Genomic DNA, 7,194 nt, shown 5'->3' with positions numbered 1-7,194 from the left:
ATCTCTTCTGCTCATAAGTAGCCTCACCCAAACCAATCCAACGTCTTTTTTCTCCTTAAGTCATAGGATTTCAGTGCTTGGAGGAGAATTACCGAACATTTCCAAAGAGGGCCCCAGTGAGGAGGCACAGCTGGTCCAGCAGGCAGGCTGTGGGCTCAGCATACAGGAACCTGTTTCCCGCCTGAAGTTAGAGCTACTGCATGTAGTTCCACTGTCAAACACAAAGCTTTTGTAAGGTGCCTGGCCCCTGGTTAGTAAAACAGGTTCATGGCTACTCTCAATGTGGTATAAATACCCAGAGAATTAGTGATGCAAACCATCTTTCTTGAATGAAGCCAGGAGCAAGAACAGAGGTGGTGAGGGTCATCAAAGGGAGGAGGCATCCCTCATCCGAAGGCAGAGTCTGCTGTTCAACTCCACTCTCCTATTGTACAGCTTCCATTTTTCCACCTAGAAATTCATGTGGAGTATTTCCATCTTGGTAAGTAATCAACATTCTTTTGTGTGTGTGTATGTGTGTGAAAATCTTTATTGGATATTTTATTTACATTTCAGATGCCATCCCCTTTCCCCATTTCCCCTCCCTAGAAAACCCTATCCCATCCCCACTTTTGCTTTTATACTATTTTTTTAATGTTAATCAAAGGCTTTATAAGTTTGGTAATGCTCAATATCAATCAGAAGTGTAACCCAATACCCAACCTAGATATATCAACTAGCTTTGACTGGCAGGGACACGCAAACATCCACCTCCATGTCCCCCCCCCCCCTTGTCACTTAGCTCCTCCTCTCCTTCTCCTCCTCTCCTTACTCCTCCCACCTTAGCTCCTCCTACATATCACCCTTCCTGTTAAAATAAAATTTTTCTCTTAGAATACAATTAGAGCATAACTATACCAATTTGTGTCAGTAAGATACAAGATAGACCTAATACCCAGTCCATCGTTTTGTTGACTAAACAGAACTTCTGTCGTCCCTCCTAACTAAAAGACTTAATTCTGAACCTGGCTTTTTTTCTTGGCTTTAGAATGAAAGTCAGCTGAAAACCATCCTTTCATACCTTTTCTCTCAAAGTACATGGCCGGGATTGGCTATGAGACTATAAGTCTTCAACCCTGTCAGAAATCCAGAATGACTGAGTTAACTGAAATTATGGGAAGCACAAAGCATAGCTTCTAAAACTTAGCCAAATTATAGAGACCGCTGAGCACCTGGACAGTCCCTATACTACAAAACATTGGAACATTTGATCTTCAGCCTTCTGGCCCAGGATCATCTGACAGACCTAGTGATGCAGAACTATTAAGGGCTGATTACTCAGTCTTGGCAGATATAATCAGTCAACTATTCTGCAAATGTGTCCTTTTCTGGACAGTAGTTTGTCTGTAGATGAAAGGAGGCAATTCTTGCCTAGTGGCTGTCTCACCACAACTGGAGTAACTCCAAAGATGCTCAATTTCTTCTTAGAATCCAAGACAGGAAGCTGCCAGGAGCAGACAGGTCTCTAATCAAAATGGACATTAATACAGAAATGTTTGTAACATCAATTCTGTGGACTTATGATGTTTTGAAAACCAACTATCCATGTAAGGGAATCTGGACTGTTGTCTCTTAACTCCTCTCAGCTATTTCTAAATAAAATATAGAAAACACCCTAGCAATAAATTCCAAGCCATGAATTTGCTATAGGCCCTTAACTCACATGCTAATTATCTCAAATCAGTTTAAAAAGTTAAAGAAGGACTGGGTCTAAGCCTTGTTTTCCTAAATGTGTTATATAGGTTCAATGCCTATGAGAGTATCAATATTAATCTCACTTTTATATCAATAAGATGCTGATACTAATGAAAACCTTAAATTTGAAATCAAAGTAAATTTTGTACCATTTAAGAAATTATAACTTCATCTAAATAACAATTATACATATTTCTACCAATAGGTTATGGCTATGCAATAAATCTTAGCTAATCCTCCCTGTTCCAACAAAACCTCTACTTTTCCTTAGAAAGACAGCCCAATATTAACCACCTCAGTCCCCAAGCCCAGGGAATAGGGGCGCCAACTCTTCATTAACTTCTTCAAGCTGATTATGGGCATTGAGATATTAGAAGAGGGGCAGGGAGAAGAATAAATTGATAAGCCTCTGATGTCTGTGTCTTCATTGCATCCAGCTGCAATTTCAGGACATCAGAGGTTTGAGCAGGTCTGCTCAGCTCACTTGATGAGTAGATACACCAAGGCTGTGTATTCTGCAATATACAATTCTTAAAACAAATTTTAATATCAAGATAAGTTTTGTTTGAATTCTGTAGTCTAGTCTTCTAGCAGCCTGACTCTGTCATGTCTAATCCATATACTTCTGGGAGTTTCTATGAGGGTGTACTACCACAATCCTCCCATTTTTTTTCCTCCCTGCTCTTAAATTCCCCAACACTAGGGAACCCAAACTTTCAGGCACCAAGGCCCTCTACTTCCACTGATGCCTAATCCCTTACCCCATTCCCCCTCCTCCAATTACTATGAGGGTGTGCTCCCACCATCCTCTCATTCCCACCTTCCTGCTCTTGAAATTTCCCAAGACTAGGAAATCCAAACTTTCAGGTACCTAGGCTGTCCACTTCCAATGATGCCTGGCAAGGCCACCCTCAACAACCTATACAGGTGGAGACATGAGTCCCCCGCTTTGTGTTCTCGGGCTGGAGATTTTAGAATGGCTACTCCAGCTTGTTTCTTAGGGCCATTTGCTTGAAAGATTGTTTTTCCAGCCTTTTACTCTAAGGTAGAGTCTGTCTTTGTCACTGAAGCAGGTTTCCTGTATGCAGCAAAATACTGGGCTCTGTTTATGTATCCAGTCCATTAGCCTATGTGTTTTAATTGGGGGATTGAGTCCATTGATGTTAACAGATGTTAAGGAACAGTGATTGTTGCTTCTTGTTATTTTTGTTATTAGATGTGAAATTATCTTTGTGTGACTACCTTCTTTTGGATTTGTTGGAAGAGGATTACTTTCTTGCTCTTTCTAGGGTATAATTTCCCTCCTTGTATTGAAGCTTTCCTGCTATTATCCTTTGTAATGCTGGGTTTGTGGAAAGATATTGTGTAAATTTGGTTTTGTCATGGAATATATTGGTTTCTCCATCTATGGTAATTGAGAGTTTTGTTGGGTATAGTAGCCTGGGCTGGCATTTGTGTTCTCTTAGGGTCTGTATGACATCTGTCCAGCATCTTTTAGCTTTTATAGTATCTGGTGAGAAGTCTGGTATAATTCTGATAGGTCTGCCTTTATATGTTACTTGGTCTTTTTCCCTTACTGCATTTAATATTCTTTGTTTTGTGCACTTGGTGTTTTGATTATTATGTGATGAGAGGTGTTTCTTTTCTGGTCTAGTCTATTTGGTGTTCTATAGGCTTCTTGTATGTTTATGGGCATCTCATTCTTTAGATTAGGGAAGTTTTCTTCTATAATTTTGTTGAAGATATTTATTGATCCTTTAAGTTGGGAATCTTCACTCTCATCTATACCTATTATCCTTAGGTTTGGTCTTCTTATTGTGTCCTGAATTTCCTGGATGTTTTGTGTTAAGAACTTTTTGCATTTTACGTTTTCTTTGACAATTGTGTCAATATTTTGTATGGTATCTTCTGCATCTGAGATTCTCTCTTCTATCTCTTGTATTCTGTTGGTGATGCTTGCGTCTGTGACTCCTGATTTCTTTCATAGGTTTTCTATCTCCAGGGTAGTCTCCCTTTGTGATTTCTTGATTGTTTCTACTTCCATTTTTATGTCCTGGATGGTTTTGTTCCATTCCTTCACCTGTTTGGTTGTGTTCTCTTGTAATTCTTTAAGGGATTTTTGTGTTTCCTCTTTAAGGGCTTCTACCTGTCTACCTGTGTTCTTCTCAAATTCTTTGAGAGTGTTATTTATATTTTTCGTAAAGTCCTCTATCATCATCATTAGAAGTGATTTTAAATCTAAATCTTGTTTTCCTAGTACTATGGAGAATTCAGGACTTTCTTGTGTAGGAGATCTAGGTTCTACTGATGCCAAATACCCAGGTTGCTGATGCTTATGTTCTTGCACTTGCCTTTTGCCATCTGGTTCTCCTTAGTGCTCCCTGCCCTGTCTCTGACTGGAGCCTATCTTTCCTATTATCTTGGTTTTATCAGAACTGTGTGGGTTACTACTGGGTAAGAGCTGGGGCCCAAAATCTGCTCAGTGCTCTGGGCTAAGAGTGACTTCCTGGGACCTTGTGGGTCCCGGTTACTCCCTGTTTGGGGCGAGCGTTGCTGTCTGCTTACCTAAAATAATGCCAGGGTTAGAGCACCTGGGATCCCGACTTCCTCTGGGTTCTTAGAGATTGGGGGCAGAGCTGCTGCCCCGGTATCTGCTCAGTGCTCAGGCCCAGACCGGAAGGCAGTAATCAACATTCTTAAAACACATTGCACACAAAGGAAAGAGGTCAATAGAGTCTACCTGGTCATTAGTTGTTGGTTGCCCATCTGCATCCAAATGCAGTATGGTAATAAGTTTTTGTCTCTGGTGAGAGAACAAAGTCTTTAATCAAAAATTGGGGCTCCTGTTTGACTCCAACTGGCCTTCAGATTCATTTGGCCTTCAAATGCTTAACTTTGCCGCAACAGGTATTAACCATTAACAGGTCCACAGTTGTCCCTGGCATGATTCCTGTGAGTTTATGGTGGAGTGCAGGGTCAATCACCCATCGTTTTCAACTTTATGAAACCTGAATGAGCCGCCCTCAGTGATCCCTGTGGAACACCACTGATTTTTCTCAGACTGTAAATATCATGTATCCCAACCTCTCTTTACAACTGCCAATGACTGATTCTTGAGGGGCTAAGAACACTTTGGTTAGTCAGTGGAAGCCCTGCTGTTCGGGGTGTGCTCTAGAACCCTCTTCAGAGCCACGCTCTATGGGGCTCCAGAAACTTTCTCTTCAAAGAAGTATCTGCTATTCCAGGTTTCAGTTTTCTTTTAATTCATCCCTTAGCCTACAATAAACCCTGAGTTCTTTTACTAGATAGAGACAGTTATATTATTTCAAAATCACGTCTCCAAATTCTTTAGTTTTCCCCACTTCAAGAAATAAAACTTGCTTTTCTACCCTGTAGAGTACATCATAAGGCTGTATTTAGTAGCTGGTTTACCTGAACAGAATATGATAATGGTTGGCTTGGGGATTTTTCTTTGTTTGCTTGCTTGCTTTCTAGTTTCTTTGTTCTTTTCCGGTCTCACACTATAGATCAGGATGGCCTAGAACTCAGTATGCAAAACAGGCTGGCTTCAAACTGAAGGCAACTCTTTTAGCCTTAGACTCCTTAATTCTGTGATTACAGGTGTGAGCCACCATTTCAGCACAATGGTGAAGTTTGAGACTAGATCATAGGTACCTGGGCTTGTTCCTAGCTCTCTCTCTCTCTCTCTCTCTCTCTCTCTCTCTCTCTCTCTCTCTCTGTGTGTGTGTGTGTATACCCATGTATGCACACACACACACACACACACACACACACACACACACACACACTGCTATAGATAAAACCCAGGATTTGGTGGATTCAAGGCAAGCTACTCTACCAACTGAATTATATTCCCACGCCTCTCTTGATGTACTCTTTAGGAAGGGAGAAATTATGAGGCCATTTCAGTTCTGCAGAGAGACCAATGAATAGAAGGACTGAGATGCCCAGCCAAGAGTCAAGGGTGGGGGTATGGCTTTCCAACCCCAGCCAGAATATCAGATGGCTCTAGGCCCATTTGATATCTTGGCTTCAAGGACATACTAATAACCACCAACTACACTACTCCAGAATTCCTGACCCATAGACCCTGTGGAATAAGAAAGAATACGGTTTCAATATGCAAAATGTGGTTTCAGTCTCTTTAGGAGCAATTGGTAATTAAGGTGGATGGAACTAAAATAACAGAGAAATGTCACCCATTTCCCCACCTCATTACCTTTTCATATTCTTAGTTTAGCAAGGCAATAAGGCAGAGTGTATTCCCCCAGAGCTGTGACACCACTCCAAGCAGAGTGTATCCCCCACAGACTTGACGTTCCTCCAAGCAGAGTGTGTCCCCCATAAACATGATACCCCTCCAAGTATATGCAAAGGCATTAACCTCTGGGTGTGTATCCAGGTGCCAGTATCTCACCTGGAATTCACATTAATTTCAAATTAAACTCAACACACTCCAAATTTGAGACACCTCTTGACACGCACAATCAGGAACCAGAATCTTCCAGAAAGCATCTTCTGGCCCCCATACTGAGGACACGTTCCCAGAGTGGGGATGGTAAGATTCTCTGTTCTCCCTCCCTCTGGCTTTTATTTCAGAATTATGTTCTTTACCCTCTGGTGAGGGGTCTCGGTGTCAACATGCCACCAGCTGATTTTGAAACTCTTGCATAAATCAAGGTGATGCTCCAGTTCCATAATAAATGAGGGAAGCAGCAGAAGCTTCTCAACAGCCAAGACGGCAAACATTCAATACTGAGGCCGTGGCTGGAGAGCCACGCCCACGCCCACGCCCACGCCCTTGCCTGCTGGCTGAGAACCTCAGTTCCTCTATTCATAGGTCTCTGTTCAGAACTGAGATGTCCCCATAATCCTGCCTTTCCTAAAGAATATATCGAAAGGGGTTTGAGCATGAAATTCAGTTATAGTGTAGCTTTCCTTGCATGCACCAACCTTAGACTCTATCTACAGCAGCACATGGAGCAGGAATCCCCAATTTCCAGTTTTCAGAGTCACTTGAGACTTCCAAAAGGCTCTGATGATGGCATCTCAATACGCACAGGGGTTCCGGTGACTGCATGCCTATACATTAATGGCTTAAACGTTTATTTCAGAGTTGAATCCACTTGCAAATGTAAGTGTGGAGGCGCCACCCTTCACAGTGTGGGTCTTGCTGGTAAAGGAGTGTGAGAACATGCATTTTGAAGTGTGTGGGAAGGGGAAATGTCTAGAAGTGAAAGGATTTGCATTTACTTCTCCTTTGTGACCAGGGCGATGCTGCTAACACCATCTTAATGAGCCCCTACCTGGATCCCAATTTCAAAAAGCCCTCAAGAGAGAAAAATTTCAAAAGGCAAATCTGTTTCTCCCTTCTGACACTTGGCCTGACTTGAGGGATCCTGGGAACACAAAACGTAGCATGACTCCGCAGAGGCATTC

The sequence above is a fragment of the Arvicanthis niloticus genome, chromosome 14 (assembly GCF_011762505.2).
Source record: "Arvicanthis niloticus isolate mArvNil1 chromosome 14, mArvNil1.pat.X, whole genome shotgun sequence".
NCBI classification, from domain to species: Eukaryota; Metazoa; Chordata; class Mammalia; order Rodentia; family Muridae; genus Arvicanthis; species Arvicanthis niloticus.
This window is presented reverse-complemented; position numbering follows the sequence as displayed.